The 16,584-nt window shown below is 38.6% G+C and overlaps 1 protein-coding gene across 1 annotated transcript in view; it reads right to left on the bottom strand.

The window, feature by feature from the left end:
• The window catches only part of pcdh15a (protocadherin-related 15a), a 275,961-nt gene extending 262,157 nt beyond the window's left edge, over nt 1-13,804 (bottom strand). The window contains exon 1 of the mRNA XM_056272451.1: nt 13,357-13,804. The gene's annotated coding sequence lies outside the window, so the exon portion shown is untranslated. The remainder of the gene's footprint in view (nt 1-13,356) is intronic.
• Nucleotides 13,805-16,584: the final 2,780 nt, after the last annotated feature.

Genomic DNA, 16,584 nt, shown 5'->3' with positions numbered 1-16,584 from the left:
CATGTTTCTGTGTGTGTGTGTGTGTGTGTGTGTGTGTGTGTGTGTGTGTGTGTGTGTGTGTGTGTGTGAATGAATGAACGCACAGATACGCACTTACAGACGAAATAAAATAACATTTCTTTGACTAGTTTTGGATAAAGTTTTTCAAATCAAATAAGCATCAAATAAGCTTAAAATAAGCTTCAAAATAAAGACATCAAATAAACTTATGTTTTGTCAATAAACTAATCAACTAAGATGTTTGTTCCAATGCAAGCTATATGAAAATAATGAATCCTCAACTTTGAAATATGTATGATCAAACTAAGACATTTATGGAAAAAGACTATTTTCTTTTCAAGATGTTTCCAACTCTAACTTTGAACTGAAATAAAACCATGTCTATATGGTGAAGGGTGTGTGATATAAGTGTCCAGAGTATGCACCCTGTATTTTAAAGAAGAACATTTAATTATTTGCGATACATTATTCATTCACAAAGAATTCAGGGACATTATTCATTTCCCTAAAGGTTGGAGTTTTCCACATTTTTTAAATTAAGGCATTAAGATTTTTTATTCCTCTTTTTAGTCAACTTTAGCATGGGTGTTTTCACTTATTCTAAGCAGTGTGTGTGTGTATATATATATAATTAAAAAGCAATTTTAACCAGAAACCAGTCCTTTGTTGTGTATCTTTGGATTATGTTGTGTTGTAAATAAATCCAAACAATCTAAAAGCCATTCTTTTTTAAATCTCCTCATTCTTTGTGCAAGGCTCCTCCTAATGCTACGTTCCCACCGGACGCGAATAGCGCGTCAAATTCGCGTCTACCGCGTCTAGTTTGACGCTTGACCACTTTGTGTTAATTCGCGTGTCAATGGCGAAATTGACGCGCGTAAAAACAAAAGTTTGAAGCGAAATTTACGCGCGTCAGAGGCGAAAGTTTCGAAACCCGTCGGCGGCCATCTTTTTAGATGTTTATCGTGCATTAGCATTAGCATTATTCGAGAGAGTCACCGCTCGTATATGCTCTGGAGAGCAGAAACAGCTGCGTAGGGGACATCGTCGCTGTACTCGGGTCCACCAGACCCTCTGGAGGGTTTCAGGAGTTTCATCATTTGTTCCAGGAGCTAGGTTTGGTGGACCTAACGGTGAGGACGCTGACGAGGACACCGTAGGCCGTGTAAAGCCTCGGCCTCGAGTGATCGCTGCCTGACGAGCCCGCGCTCTACAGCCCGGCGCGAGGTTCACCCTCGCCCGCACATTTATTTGATAATAAATGGAGCCAGCCTCCAAAAGTGAAACCTGTCCTGTGATTTATTTATTTATTATACACTATGTGTTTGTTGTTTTTACATTAAAATAATAATGTTTCATATAATCTAAAATAGATATGGAATAAATAGCATTCAATACAAAATGAGTACTATCTCTCATATATTAAAATCGAGTTTTTATGTGAAAGATTTGCTTTGTTGTGCATTAGAACCACACCAGACATTTTAGTAATATTACAAAATAATTTATTAAAATAACAAACTTTCACTTCACCACATGACAGCAGCAAGCAGGCTCCTGATTGGTTAACGCGGCGCGAATTGACGCAGAAGTTCAAATTTTTCAACTCGGGCGGCAGACGCGAATTCGCGTCAAACGCGTGAATGCACAAATAGCACTAACTAAATCATTCACGCGTAACGCGCTTCCGCGCCAGACACTTCAATTCGCGCCATTCGCGCGAACTTGACGCGCGAATGAGGCGTATTCGCGTCTACCGCGCCGCGCTCTACGCCTCATTCGCGCCGCAGGAATTTTTTACGCGCGTAACGCGTCTTTGCATTGACTTAACATTGAAATCACTCGCGCCTGACGCGCTATTCGCGTCCGGTGTGAACGTAGCATTATGATAGGGCCTGATAGCACCTAATAGGGCCATTATGGGAGGGTCTTTGTCTTTCTCAGGTGTGAAATGCCATACATATTAATGAGAGATCACGCCTCCCCGCATAAAGCTTTCTCACACTAAACACGTCATACACATTCTAAAAGACTTTATTGACTTATCTGAATGAGTAGTCAGGATGATTCTCACATACTTTTGGAGCAAATATTCTAGACTATGTGATACAATTTTCAAAAGTCTTGTGAAGAAATAATCAATATGTGTTTTGTGGCTTTATTTCAGAAACTGTTATTTTTAAGTTTTTCAATAACCATGCATAAATAATATTCTCTCAAAAATACAAACATGTAAATACATGTTGCTCAAAGATTATGGTAGCCCCGTTTGTGCTATATAGAGTGAATTTACACCTTTGCCATTAACATGTTTATAAATAACTGAAAAAAGCACAAATGTCAGTGCATGTCAAAACATCCCAAGGGCCTCAAAAAACCCTTGGTCCCCAGAGGGTTAATATATTATTTGATAAATACACTCAAAGGAGCAGGTTGGATGTCATCAACATACATTCTTGAGTGTCTTATTACCAAATGCCATGATGTCATATGTGTTGATGCACCGATGTATTTTTGGCTTATCGGCATATCGGCTATAGCATGAAAAAGGCTGATATATCAAATCGATGGCTTATTAATCAACTGCATGAAGGCACTGAGCTGTATAATGTCTGTTGCATAATCCAAGATTCACTCTTTGACACGTATGATCACACCGGTGTGATTAGCACTTTCAGTGCATCACGTGACCAGCGGCTAAATTTAAATGTGTGTTCGCGCTTTGGCTGGCGCTGAGCCAGAGACGGACGAGCTCAGAGCTGGTCAAATATCACAATTATTCAGTGTTTTCAACCACATAATGTTTATTTTAGGTTTCAGACATTTAAATACACATAAGTACTAGCAAAATAATACATCTATAGTTTGTAAAATACACACTGATGTCTATGGAAGCGGCAATAACAATCCTTTCAATTATACAATTATACAACATGTTTTATTCATATCAGATACACATTGTGTAGGCCAGTGTTTCCCAACCCTGCTCCTTGAGGCACACCAACAGTGCACATTATAGGGCCTGTTTACACCTGGCCGCTTCATGCGTTTTCTCAGATCGGATAGCTATCTGATTTATCAAAACGATTCCATTTACACCTGGTCACATGTATGTGTATTTGCAAAACGGACATAAATCCGATCTTCAATTCCCGCGCTATATGCAGATTTAATGGAGTGCACGTCAGCGAAAGCAACAGATATGAGCTGCATTATTGATCATCAGCTAATTTCAAAATCAAAGAGAGCAATAAGAGAGAGCGGCAACAGCCCTGGTAAGATCATTTCGTTTCTTTACTTTTAATGAAGATGATTGCGTGTTAAGCGTCTGCGACTTACTTTCACTTTGATTTGCGATAGTTTGCACGTTGGCTTGATGAATAGATGCTCAGCTGCTCATCTGCGGTAATGCGTGTCGCAGTAGCGTCGTCATGACTATAACATGACATATAGCCTATATAACACGCCCTCACACGTTTATTTTTGAGCATTTTTGGGAGGAGTAAAATTTACATATGTGGTTTCAACAACCAGATGCGTTTACACTTGTCCAGTTTCGTCTAGAATGCGACCCAGACCTTCTCCTGATGTGGTTTGAGCGATCGGATTCAAATCCGTCTCAAATGCGTTTCGGAGGGCATTTACACCTGGTCTTTTCACGATCGGATAGCTATCCGATCACAGAAAACGCATGAAGTGGCCAGGTGTAAACAGCCCCTTAGATGTCTCCCTTTTCTGACCCATATATTTCTGGCCTTGGAGTCTCTACTAACGAGCAAATGAGTTGATTGAGGTGGGATCGATTAGGAAGAGTTGGAAAATGTGTAGTGTTGGTGTGCCTCCAGGAACAGGGTTGGGAAACACTGGTGTAGGCAACTATTAAGTTTACTCTATTCTTCTCCTACTTTACCGGCCACTTACTTTCATCTATTTTGGGAGAAGTGGATGAATTTACGTGATGTAAATCTGACAGATCCGATTCTCTGAACTGCAGCGCAAATTAACACGCCGACGCCCATCGCGCATATAGCTCAACTAGCATGATCAATATAAAGGATTTTAAACAACAAAACACGTTCACTTACACGTATTTGAGAATCAGAATATCAGGTAGTTGATGACATAGCCAACAAGTTTGTGGGCCCGGCATGGTCATGTGACGAGCATGACGCGCCGCCACGGAAATAATAAGGTAATACGTTCTAAAATAACGGTTGCCTTAAAAAACTCATGCTGGGGGCTCAGCTAGAATATTTAAAATTTGCGTAATCTAATATTGCTGCGCTGCTGTGTGCATTATAATGTTAATCAAACAATAAAAGACAAAACAAAAAAAAGTCGCTCACTACTCGGTATCAGCCAATAATTGTTTTTTAAAAGCGGTATCAGTATCTGCCCCAAAAAATCCTATAGTGCATCCCTAGTTGCAACGGAGATTATGCTAGTCTGTTCATCACATACAAGGGCTTTTGCACTGGGCAGTTATAGGAACTCAGTTATAGAAACCAGCCAACTAATCGACAGCGAAGTTATTTAAGCGTGTTAAGTTATTTAACCTTTCAACAACGTCAACAACTGAAAAATTTAGGACGCCGTGATCGGAGCTGTGTTTTTGTTCTGTGTCGTGGGTTTCAGGATAACAGAGATTTAATGTAGACGTACAAGTTATGCGAATAAAAGAACAAAAAGGAGGGCTAAGAGACTAATTCTCCTAAGACAACTTGCAGTGCTACATATCATAGAGGCTGAGAAAAGAACACAACGCCGCAGACAAAGGTTGACAGGTAAATACCATTAACATAAGCCTTCTGTATGTTTAGGTCTTATCGCTGTTTCCATGTTCATGGAGTTAGTTCGTGGACTAACTATATATGTAAACTGTGTTTACACTGCTTAAGAAAAAATACCATACAGGCTTGGAACGACATGGGGGTGAACAAATAATGACAGATTATTCATTTTTGGTGACTTCAGAGTGCAGAATTTTCTCTGTTTGCATCACTTTCAATTCTAACTGACAGACTTTTATCTGTGCTGACTGTCATTTTTTGAAAGTGATCAAATCAGATACATCAGTTGCTATAGTAATGATGTAGGCGTCAGTAGAAGCGACTTTCTTCTACTACCAGGAGCAGAAAGCTGGCAGTATGGAGACAGTTGACAGAAAGCTTGAAATCCGCTTATCTACACCATGGCGTTTCGCCACAGAACTGAACTGATGCTTTACTGGAGAACTGATGCTTTACTGCAGAGGAAACCTCTCAAACGCATGAGAATGAGAAAAAGAAAGCCACCATGTGCATCCAGTCTCAGTGATTACGGTGATTACAACTGGCACATGTGAAATAGTTTGAATGTCTGACCCTTCAGATTGGACTTCAGGACTAATGGCTTGTGCAAGTCAAGAGCATCTCTTTTGAAAGGCTTCTAAAAACATTGTCCCTAGAGTGGAGAGATGAGGCATTAGTTCTCTCTCGCACACACAATACACTCTTTTTAAAAACGGGCACTCACCATTGTGATGGGAATGCCAAATCCTTCCAAGAACCTGAGAATGAATGTATTGAAGCCATTATTGCAGAGAACGTTATTTGATGGTTTTTAGTCCCACATTTGAGGGGAAAGTTCAGTCTTGAGGCTTAGTCAGAAATGAAAATGCACCTCTGCCCAGTGATTTTGGCTTCGGCGAACCTCTATAAATCATTCAGTTTGCCATGTAGAAGAGAGAAATACATGCACAGAAGTATATGTACCATATACTAAAAAAAAAAAAAAAAACAGCTTGAATTTCAGCCCAGTCCAGGCTGGTTATATTGGTAAGTGCTAGTTGAGGGTGAAGCTAAGTTTGGCCTTGGTCTCTAAGCATCAGAATGGCCTTATTTTGTTGGTAAAGCTATTTAAAGGGAACAATCCGGAAATATTTGTACACTTTACAAATGAATACCTATGAATAATGATTAAATAAAAAAGTAGGGTCCAAAAGTCGGAGACATTTTTTGTTATTATTTAACCGTAAGCTGAAGGTTTCAGGATTTTTAAAACAGAAAAGTTATGTAAAATGAAAAAGAAATATATGCTGTCGTTGAATGAAAAGGAGGATTTAACCAAATACTTTAAGTAAATTCGAAAAATTCCATATACATTTTTCAATGCAACCTTCACTCAAATTGCCGATTTTATGAATTGTAATGAAGAGACTGAATTCAAATAGAAGAAAAAAAGTATTTTGGACTTTTTTGGATTCATGTTTTGCATGAGTGATTACCATCTATTTAAGCTCATTTCTGCTGTTTAACATGTTGAGTGTATAGAGAGGCATTCACAGACCATCTGATATCCTTCATACCGCTCTACTGAAGCCCTCCAAACAGCATCTGTACCTGAGATGATCCCATCTGCCAAAACATCAGTCTCACTCTCTCACCCCCTCAGACCTCAACCATTCTCTGCAGCAGCTCTAGTGTCTACACCATAATACACTCATCTTGTTCCTCCAAACTCTCCAGTTCTCCTCTAAACAGCTCTCTTAACCCCTGTCTGGCTCTGCAAACTATAGCATCTCAACCAAATACATTAACACTCTTTAATGCCCTGGAGTCTGGATTCCCGACCTCTCCAACTGCTCCCTTTCCGTCTGAGCTCTAAACCTCTGGCTTCCGTGGTCTACCCTGCTGTTGTCATCCCGCGGGACTCCCAGTGGGCAGAAGCTGATTAGAGATGAATCAGACAGCTGAGAGAGGCTGACTGAGGTAAAGATGCATGCTGGAGAAATCCAGCCTGGCCTTCACACATCAGAGACCATGTACACGGAAGAGAGGAGAATATCATTGGGCTTATATTTATACAGTTGGCAAAGCAGCCAACCTACTGAATGTTCATCACCTACACCTACATTGTGGAAACTTCCTATCCTGCTTCTTTTAAAGGAATAGTTCACCCACTTATAAAAATGTTGCCATTATTTAATCACCCATATGACATTCTTTTCTTCCGTGGAACACAAGGGAAGCGGGACTGAGGCTTTCAAGCTTTAAAAAGGATGCAAAGACACCATGAAGTACAATGAGAGTGGTCCATATGACTCATGTGCAATAATCCCAAGTCTTCTGAAACCGTACAGTATGCCTTACTGTAGCTCAAACAGTATGGTGCTAGAAACACCAAGGTCATGGGTTTGATTACCAGGGAAGGCAGAAAAAAACTGATAAAATGTATACTTTTGGATAAAAGGATCTGCCAAATGCATAAACTGAAATAGTGCATTAGCTCTCCTTGGTATACCAAGGCAGATGCTTTTATCCAAGGGTACACATTTTATCAGTTTTTCTCTTTCTTCCCTGGAGAAATAGATGTCAAATTTATGAATCATTCTCAGATCTTTTTGATTAATCAAAAACAGTTTGAATGATTCAATCAAGATGCAGCTAATTCTCAAGTTCATCCCACTAGCTACATTTACATGCAGCCGAATACTTTGTTTATAATCGGATTGATGGCTCTGTCTGATGAAAAGCATTCATGTAAACACCTCAGTCGATCTGACCGAGCTCGATCCGAATGAAATTTTGATCGAATTGAAAAGGGTGGTGTAGACCTGAAATAATCCGATCAACAGGAAAAAAATTAAGTATGTTAAGGCTTGAATTCAACTAATTTTAGATTTAAAAATACCTTGTGCACATGCCCAGTGCCGTGATGTGTAAGTTTACAAATGTTTTATGTCTAACTAATGTACGTATGTTTTTTTTATGTCTCACGTCTTACGAACTGTTCAGGGGATGAGACTAAACATTTACAAAATATTTGCACTTTTTTGTTGTTGTTGTTGTTGTTATCTTTTTTAGATATGTCATCAAGGCAAAAATGAGGCAGCTCTGGTGACATTATCGAAGTGGCTTTTTGAGGTTCTGAATGCGGTGACTTGGTACTACGTATGCACTGAAGTTTTGTTCGGAATACATGCACATGCGCATGTAAACGAATATGTCAATCGGATTGAAAAGTGTTGGGTTCATATAAACAGAACTCTCAGAATCTGGAATCAGATTTGATTCATTGTGTCTGACGAAAATAAGTGCATGTAAACGCGTAATGACAGCTCAGTAAGATTATTGGTGATTAGTTTTGTTGATCATTTTGTTGATTATTTTGACACCGCTGAGCATACAGCGCTCTCATTCTCCATATTCATTAGTTATGGTCTCTGTTTAACAAATTTGTCTAATATGTTACTACATAGAACTGTTAAACAAAGAAAGTAAACTGTATACCAAAAAGTATTATAGCATTTGCTTTTATATTATTAGTGACAGAAAGGCAAACACTATTACTTTTGCATTTATCTTCTGCGTATTCTGTCCCTGTGAATTGAATGCGGACAGGAGAGTTCAGCTTCACTGGATCGATCGACTATCTTTAAACCTCTGATTTCAAAGGATGCTGTACTATATTCAGTTGCCCATGTCATTTTCACTGTGCTGTAAGTATAATTAGGTGTTACCTTGTCTTTATTTGAAAAAATATATAGGGATATATATTCCCTGTGTGCACAAACTTACTCAGTGCCCTGCAGGTTACAGTGTTTACTTCCTTTTTATTAAAGGTCCCCTGACATGAAATTTTCACTTTCTGAGGTTTTTTAACATTAATATTAGTTCCCCTAGCCTGTATTTGGTCCCCTCGTGTCTAGAATTTTCAATCAGTGTAAACCGAGGTTTGGCTATTTTTCTCTTCTCTGCAGCTCAGACGCGCTGATCTTGAATCTCCTCGTTATGACGTCATAACAAGGAAAGGTTACCTTCCCCTTCTCTGCTTTGGCCGCCCGGAGAATTTGGCTCGCCCATGAGAAAACGAGCTAGGAAGTACGAACGCGCCGGCGCAATTTTAGTTTTTCCTAGAGAAATAGCTTTGAGATTTGAGTTTTTCCTCGAGAGATATCATGGCTTGCAAACGAGCGAAGCATGGCAGTTGATCAGTGTTCGGATGTACAAATGAACACAAAAGTATTTTTTAGTTCCTTCATCCGAGCCTCTGAAGAAACAATGGGTTCATTTTATTTTCTCTGGAAATGCGCCGACACAACTTCCCAAAGTTTTGTATGGTCCAAACATTTCACCGACGACTGTTTCCTCAACTCGATGAACGTCTGAAAATAAATCGATCGAGCTACCAAGCAACAATTTCTGATGTGTACCCTAATTGTTCAAGTTCAGACAGGTAAGTTAATCTTTCTCTCAAAATCGTTCAATACTGTTTATGCATAAGTCAAGCCAGTGACTAAAATATCGACTTCACATCGTTCCTTTTAGTAGGATGAAAACAATCTTATTTAAATTCTGAACAAATTATATACAGAAAGCGATCAAAGAACAATCTTTCCACACAGCGCGAGTTTATCTGGACAACTCGTTATGAAATCAATGACGCACGTTACATTGCACAACGAAGGTCTTACTGTATGTACATCATCGTGTTTGCATTGGGGAAAGCATTAGAGAGAGTGCAGAAACTGCGTTGCAATGATAAGATCTTCATTCTCGCGATCAACAGACTGTCATCTGCTTGCTCAATGCTCATCACGGCAACAGTTTATGTGATGGGAATAGATCTAAATACTTTAAAAACTTCTCACGATTCGTTAATCTCGATAGCTGGAATAGTAAAAACGTATAATAGCTGTAGTAAAAGTATTCGAGAGAGTTTCACATGTAATACATAGCTATTTCATATGCAAGCATGTCAGCCAATCACAGCAGTGGCCGGTTACACTGAATCCCACAGCAGACACGCCCCTTCAAACAGAGCGTTCAAATCAGAGGCTAAAATCAGGCTAGGAAATTGCCTTTTATTTCTAAATTAGGACTATTTTTGATCTAAAAAACATACTAACATTATAAGGGCAACCCAGGAAACATTATAAAATAATAAAATAACCCCATGTCAGGGGACCTTTAATATTTGTTTCCAACAATTTCTTTATTTTTGAAAAATACTGTAATCAAGGGTATTAAAAGAATCAAGAAGTTGTCATCTAAAGTAAGTCTGTTTAATTTAGAGATTTCTTTTTTAATTCATTTTCAAATGATTTATTTTCAAATTAAATATTAATTCAAATAAATATAAAGTATATGTATGGGCTTTACATCGGTCAGCGGCAATCACAAAAGCAATATCTGTCGACCACTAGGTTTGTAACAATTTGAGTGTGAGTAAATGAAGACAATAGTATAGTAAAGACAAGAGAACATTTTTGGCTGAGGTATTCCTTAAAATCTTTCCCTCTGTCCCAAGATGCTACCTTACTTCCAGTGCACCTGTCCATCTATGTCTCTCTCCAGCTGTTCTCGCTCACTGTCTCTGCCTCACAGTTTTTCTCTCCTTCCATCTCTGTCTGCGTGGATGTGTGTGTGTGAATGGAAATCATTTCAGGCATCACTACCCACGGCTAATGCTGAAATGTGTTCTCTAAGGTGTCCACAGTGCATATGAATACAGTCATGCCTGAACCATGATACCACACAGTCTGATATTCCATATTACCTCAAGGAGCATAATGAAATCCTCGCTACTTCACGCACAGCATAACCTTCATCATCTTTTTCTCCCCTCTTAGTAGGTCGTAAGACCTCTGGTCAGTTCTAAGACCTCGGAAGCTGTATTATGGGCATTAAAAGGTAAGAGGTCAACTCCGACACAAGGCGGATGAAGGTCAGGTGCATGTCTAAGACTCTGACCTCCATGTAATTGCCTTAGGGCCCTTTAAACTCTGTCATTGTATGGCTCCCATTTGCTGCGCTTCACTGGTCAGAAGTGCTTACAGCAGTTTGATGCTCATAATACTTCCAGTGCGCTGAGCAACAGACCACCTCCTGAGACAGTTTCACAAACCATGGAAACTGCATAAAACTGGTTAAAATTAAGTTCCCTTCAAGTTCATGTTTTTCTGTCAAGTGGAAAACGTTTTTAAAAATACATACATGTGTAACTGAACTAAATCGACATGCTGGGCAAAGCATCACAATGAGAAACAAAACCTCACTGATGTATCACCTTAGCAATGAATAATTAAGTTAAAGGTTCAGTATGTGACTTTTTTAAATCGTTGTTGAACACCGTTGATATTTGAAATCAACCCAAACAAACATGCTCCTCCCTTCATTGCTCCACCCCCAAAATGCACGAACACGCAATGCAGGAGTGTCAAAAAAAGCCAAGATGATGAGCGAACGACAAGGAAGCACAAAACATGAACATCCAGTACACAAGAGTATATACAACCAAGAGTCTGTTGTAAGTCACCAACAGCACACACTCAAAACCAATGTTACTCAAGTATGGAGCAGAAACAACGCAACATCGGTGTCCGTTTTCAGGCCTTCCCGCTTATGTCTCTCCAGCGTTGGAAATCTTTTCTAATATTAACACTGCTCCTAAAGCCCTTGTCTGATCATATCCCCTTCTTTTTCCAGGAATATTCCTGTGAGCATTTCTCTTTTGTAATGTCTGTCTCTTAACCATCTCTCTTTTCTTCAAATATCCCTCTGATTGGCTACAGGTCTGTTGTGTTGCTCCATCCGGTGCACTTTCAACAGCGTTTTTAAAAGTTTCCACAAAAATATTAAGCAGCACAATTGTTTTCAAAATTGATAATAACAAGAAATGTTTCTTGAGCAGGAAATCAGCATATTAGAATGATTTCTGAAGGATCATAAAAATGAAACTTTCCCATCACAGGACTAAAATACATTTTAAATAATATTTAAAATAGAAAAATATATATATTTTCAATTGTAACAATATTTCACAAAACGGCCCATTTTGATAAAAACAATTGCAGCCTTGGTGCGCATAAGAGACTTCTTTCAAAATAAATAAAAATCTTACTGACCCCAAACTTTTGAACACAATTGTAAGGTTGAATCGAATTTAAGGGGCCTGTTTGGATGACATGTTGGAATTACATTCAACATATTATAATACCAACCAAATGACTGTTAAATCATGTGTGTTTCAACTGTTATCACCCAACAAGAACTGCAGTTGTGAACGAGAGATACATTTCAAATAACAAGCCAGAGGGGAATCACAATGTCAAAGCATCTCATAATTACAAGATATAAATAGGCCTATTATCACAGTGCATGAAACTTTGACTTATCTCAAAGCTCCTTAATTATCTTTATATGGCAAAGCATTCATCTTGATCTAATAAAAAACAGGATGGGCACTTCATCTCTGACTAATGAAGCTTCTGTTAACCGAAACTTTAGACTGAAACATGGACGTTAACTCATGAGATCACCCCAGTCCTCCTCCTAACACACACACACACATAGACACACACGCACACACTCTATCTCTCCATATCAATGGTGTCAGCTGCACACAGATGCCAACTGAGCACCAGTCTCACTGATCTATTCATTACACCAACAGAACATCACTGACGCATTATTTAAGTCTTTTAACAGATAAATTCTGGGAAACATGAATGTAATAAAGTCAATAGTGTGGAAAAGGTCAGTAGCAACTCTTGCGCAAATGAATGTGAGGTGTTAATGGTGAAATACAAGTAAAAAATTATTTCCCTATTGGCTGATCATACCAACAGCAAAAATGCCTATCTATGATGTCCAAGTGCAAAAATCAACCTAAATGCATGAAAATGGTGCAAATTTGTTTAATTATTAAGACAACTCACAAACTCTGACATCAACTTATGCTCATGTCAGAATGAAAATGACAATTAAATGATTTAAAACAATATAAACAATATAAGCTTTAAATTGTTAACTGGTTTCTAGCGAATGAACGATGACAGGAGGCGCACCTTATACACCTGGAGTGTTGACAGAGGATATGACATATTACTAAAACATAAACACATACAGCACTACCACACGCTACTGGCGTGAATTAACCACTACAGATGCAGCTTTCGGTGCTGTCTTTGCAGTGAGAAAATGAAAACAAACGAGTTAAATGATGTGGCTGATGGTGATGGGAGTGAATTCAACGGGAAAGTGTAATCCATAAAATAACGTAGGCTACCATACTCAACATCAGGTGCAGACGCATTTGACTTCATTTCATATGCTCTTGAAGTAATAAAACAATTAACAGAAAATTGTTTTTCAACAGATGGATTCAATGGGCTACAGATGCAGGGGAAGAAAATAAATGTGGTCTCAGTTGGACCTCTTTCAATGCGTTATTTTGCTTAATGTAACAGAGACAGATTTCAAATTGACTTTGATAAGACCAAGAGAAACAAAACTCAACAAACGATACTCAAAAACGCTCTTTGACTATAATAGCATATTAATTCTTTAAATCATCTTAATGCTGCTTACTCACGCAGTTTATTTCAGTTATTTCCTCTCCTCATGTTCCTGCAGACGTCCGTTCACAGCAACAGTTACGCGAGCGTTTTCACTCACGCGCGTCCCGCGTGAAATCATTCATTCCTCCTGTCAGGAATTTACCGGATGGTCTCCGTATCACTCAAACGTTAACCCACCATGTCGGTTGAGAATCCAGGCAGAGTCTCTCCGGACAGCCCCACGCTGCGAATCCCGCATCAGTCTCTGTACGTGTGTGTGTGTGTGTGTGTGTGTGTATGTGTGTGTCTTTTTCTCTGAAGAGGACGGACCGCAAGAGATTTTACTTCTTACTGATTCTCATTAAGCGCTTAAAGTCCAAGAGCAGGTCAGATACAGGACGTTGTTTGTTAGTCCTCAAGTAACGGTAAAAAAGTACCATATCAGCTCCAATGAAAGTAGAACCCACCTCACACAGCCCTCATTCAACCTACTCTGCCTCCTTCTACACTCTCTCTCTCTCTCTCTCTCTCTCTCTCTCTCTCTCTCTCTCTCTCTCTCTCTCTCTCTCTCTCTCTCTCGGCACTAATCTCATTTGCCTGGTCAGTAAAGGTGAGGGCAGGTAAATCTTGATGTGTACTCAGCGCTCAGCGTTGTCTGGCAGAATTATATAATGGGGAATAATATATATTTTTAAAAACATGTCCAAGTCATTAAATATTGCAAGGTAATTATTCCAATAAATAAATTAAAAACTGAAAAGTAATTGTGTATCATATTACTATTTAAAACAAACAAATAAATAATTGTTTTTATTCAGAAATATGTATATATTTTTTAAATAATATACTTTAAATTTGGAGGAGGAGGAGGAGGAGGATGTGTGTGTGTGTGTGGGGGGGGGGGGGGGGCTTTATAAGATCATAATGCAAAAAAATCTTAATGGCCCAAAAAATTATCTATCTATCTATCTATCAGAGGCGGACAGAGTACAGAGCTTTGTTACTTGAGTAAAAGTACAGATACCCCTTGCTAAATTTTACTCAAGTACAAGTAAAAGTACTACATTCAGATGTCTACTTAAGTAAAAGTACTAAAGTACTTGTTTTTAAAAGTACTTGAGTATCAAGAGTACAAGAGTAGATTTTCTAAATATTGCATTACTAATCTACTGCCACAGTGCTTACATTTATGCACAGAAACGTCCTACATGGAGTTATGAAAAATGTTAATGTTAATACCTTGGAGAATGTAAAAGGAATTGAAAGTAAAATCAAGTCATTTTCATCTTTTTACCATGTTGCTTTATTTAATTTAATTAAATTTTTGGGGGGTCCCATCTTTAAATGCGGGGACAACACACACACACACACACACACACACAACACATGTAAGGGTGGCGCTGCCAATAAAGCACCTAAAAGCTGTCACAAAGAACCGCCAAAAGGAATGATTATGAATATGTAAAATATAGCAAGGAGATATTTTAATTGTTTATCAATAAACACTTGTTAATAAACAAGTGTTTTCTTTGTCAGTGTCGGCTAGATGAAGTTGATGATGCTGACTCGCGATCTTCAGTAGTGAACGCGCCAGAGAGAAATGCACATTTCATACAGATTACATAAGCAGAGAGCAGTCTGTCGTCTGTTTTCTTTCGTTTTGAATTTTTCTGTTTAAAAGTAGACATGTCTGTGAGAGGCAAGTAGGCTACCTTATACACTGTGTTTCGGTTCATTTATGAGACGAGATCCAGTTCACGTGCCGGCGCCTCCGTTTCTTATCTATCGTCTGCTATTTACTTCTTATTTATTAAACCCAGGCAATTGGTTGATGAAACATTGATTCAAATTAAGATACAATTAATGCAAAACAAAATTCAGGTTAAAGAAAGGTTTTGTGTTTTCTGTTTGATGTCTCTGTGAAAGTTTTAAAGCATTTTTTATGCCGCTTTCAGAGCGCTCACGTCCGTAACGGAGAACACGTCCATAACATCGTTTTTTCCTCATAAATGCAAACAAGAAAAATAAAATAAAATAAATATTTTATGTACTGTGGAGACTGAGCGCCAACCCTTCTTCATTCGCTGGGTAGTAGCCTACTTTGGTTTGCGCAGTGTAATTCACATAATCATTAAAAATATATTTTGCCTCCTAAAGTTTTTTTTTTTAAGAAATCAGAAATCCCTCGTGACTACGCCACTGCCACATTTGAACCTGACTGTGTTAAACACACCACATACTCAAGAACATCAAACCAAATGCTTGGCTTACATTAATGTGTAATATAAAATCTGACCATGGAGTTGACTTTGGCGGAAAGCTGAAAGTGATTGCTGATAGGCTGTCCCAATCAGTGGCGCCTGCACAATCCAATCACGTTTGAGAGGGAAACAACAAATTGAGGGTTTCCGAGATTTTTCTTTACTTTTTTTTTTTTTTTACTCGGGTACTCGCGGTTATGGATAGAAATGTATTGGAGTAAAGAGTACAATATTTGCCTCTCAAATGTACTTGAGTAAAGTCATGAGTACTCCCCAAAAATTATACTCGAGTAAAGTACAGATCCCTCAAAATTGTACTTAAGTACTGTACTCAAGTAAATGTACTCCGTTACTGTCCGGCTCTGCTATCTATCTATCTATCTATCTATCTATCTATCTATCTATCTATCTATCTATCTATCTATCTATCTATCTATATATATCCATCCATCCATCCATCCATCTCTCTACCTAAGGGGGAGGGGGGTGCAAAATATAGCAGACGTGTTTTAATGAGATTCACTCATTCAGCCAAATAAAAAGTACTGTACACACAAACAGTTTTACACAAACAAAATGAAAACAATGCATGTGCTTAATGTGCTTAAGTTAAATGTTTATCATATCGTAAACAACTCTAAATGTTAAATGTTTCTCATGATGCCTCCCTTAGGTTGTGACACTGCAACCGAACAGCCTAAGAGTCTTTTCTTCCACCTCTTTAGAAATTAATGACAGAGAGACATGCAAACACTGGCTTGCTGTGCTCTTCTTTAGTAACGTAGCCAGTTAACATCTTAAACGCAGCTCACTGTAACCGGAGAGGCTGCGGTCCAGTGCTCGCGTACAGAAACCCCTGTAACATCACACCATGTAGCCCACCACTGCAGAAATGTACTTACACAGAGGATCCACATGACGTTTTGAGGAATATTTCAGGTCCATTACAATCGACAGCATTCGTGGCATAATATTCATAACCCAAAAAATTAATAATTATAA

This window comes from Rhinichthys klamathensis, unplaced genomic scaffold, assembly GCF_029890125.1.
Source record: "Rhinichthys klamathensis goyatoka isolate OS25496 unplaced genomic scaffold, OSU_Roscu_1.1 h1tg000338l_1, whole genome shotgun sequence".
NCBI lineage: Eukaryota > Metazoa > Chordata > Actinopteri > Cypriniformes > Leuciscidae > Rhinichthys > Rhinichthys klamathensis.
This window is presented reverse-complemented; position numbering and strand designations above follow the sequence as displayed.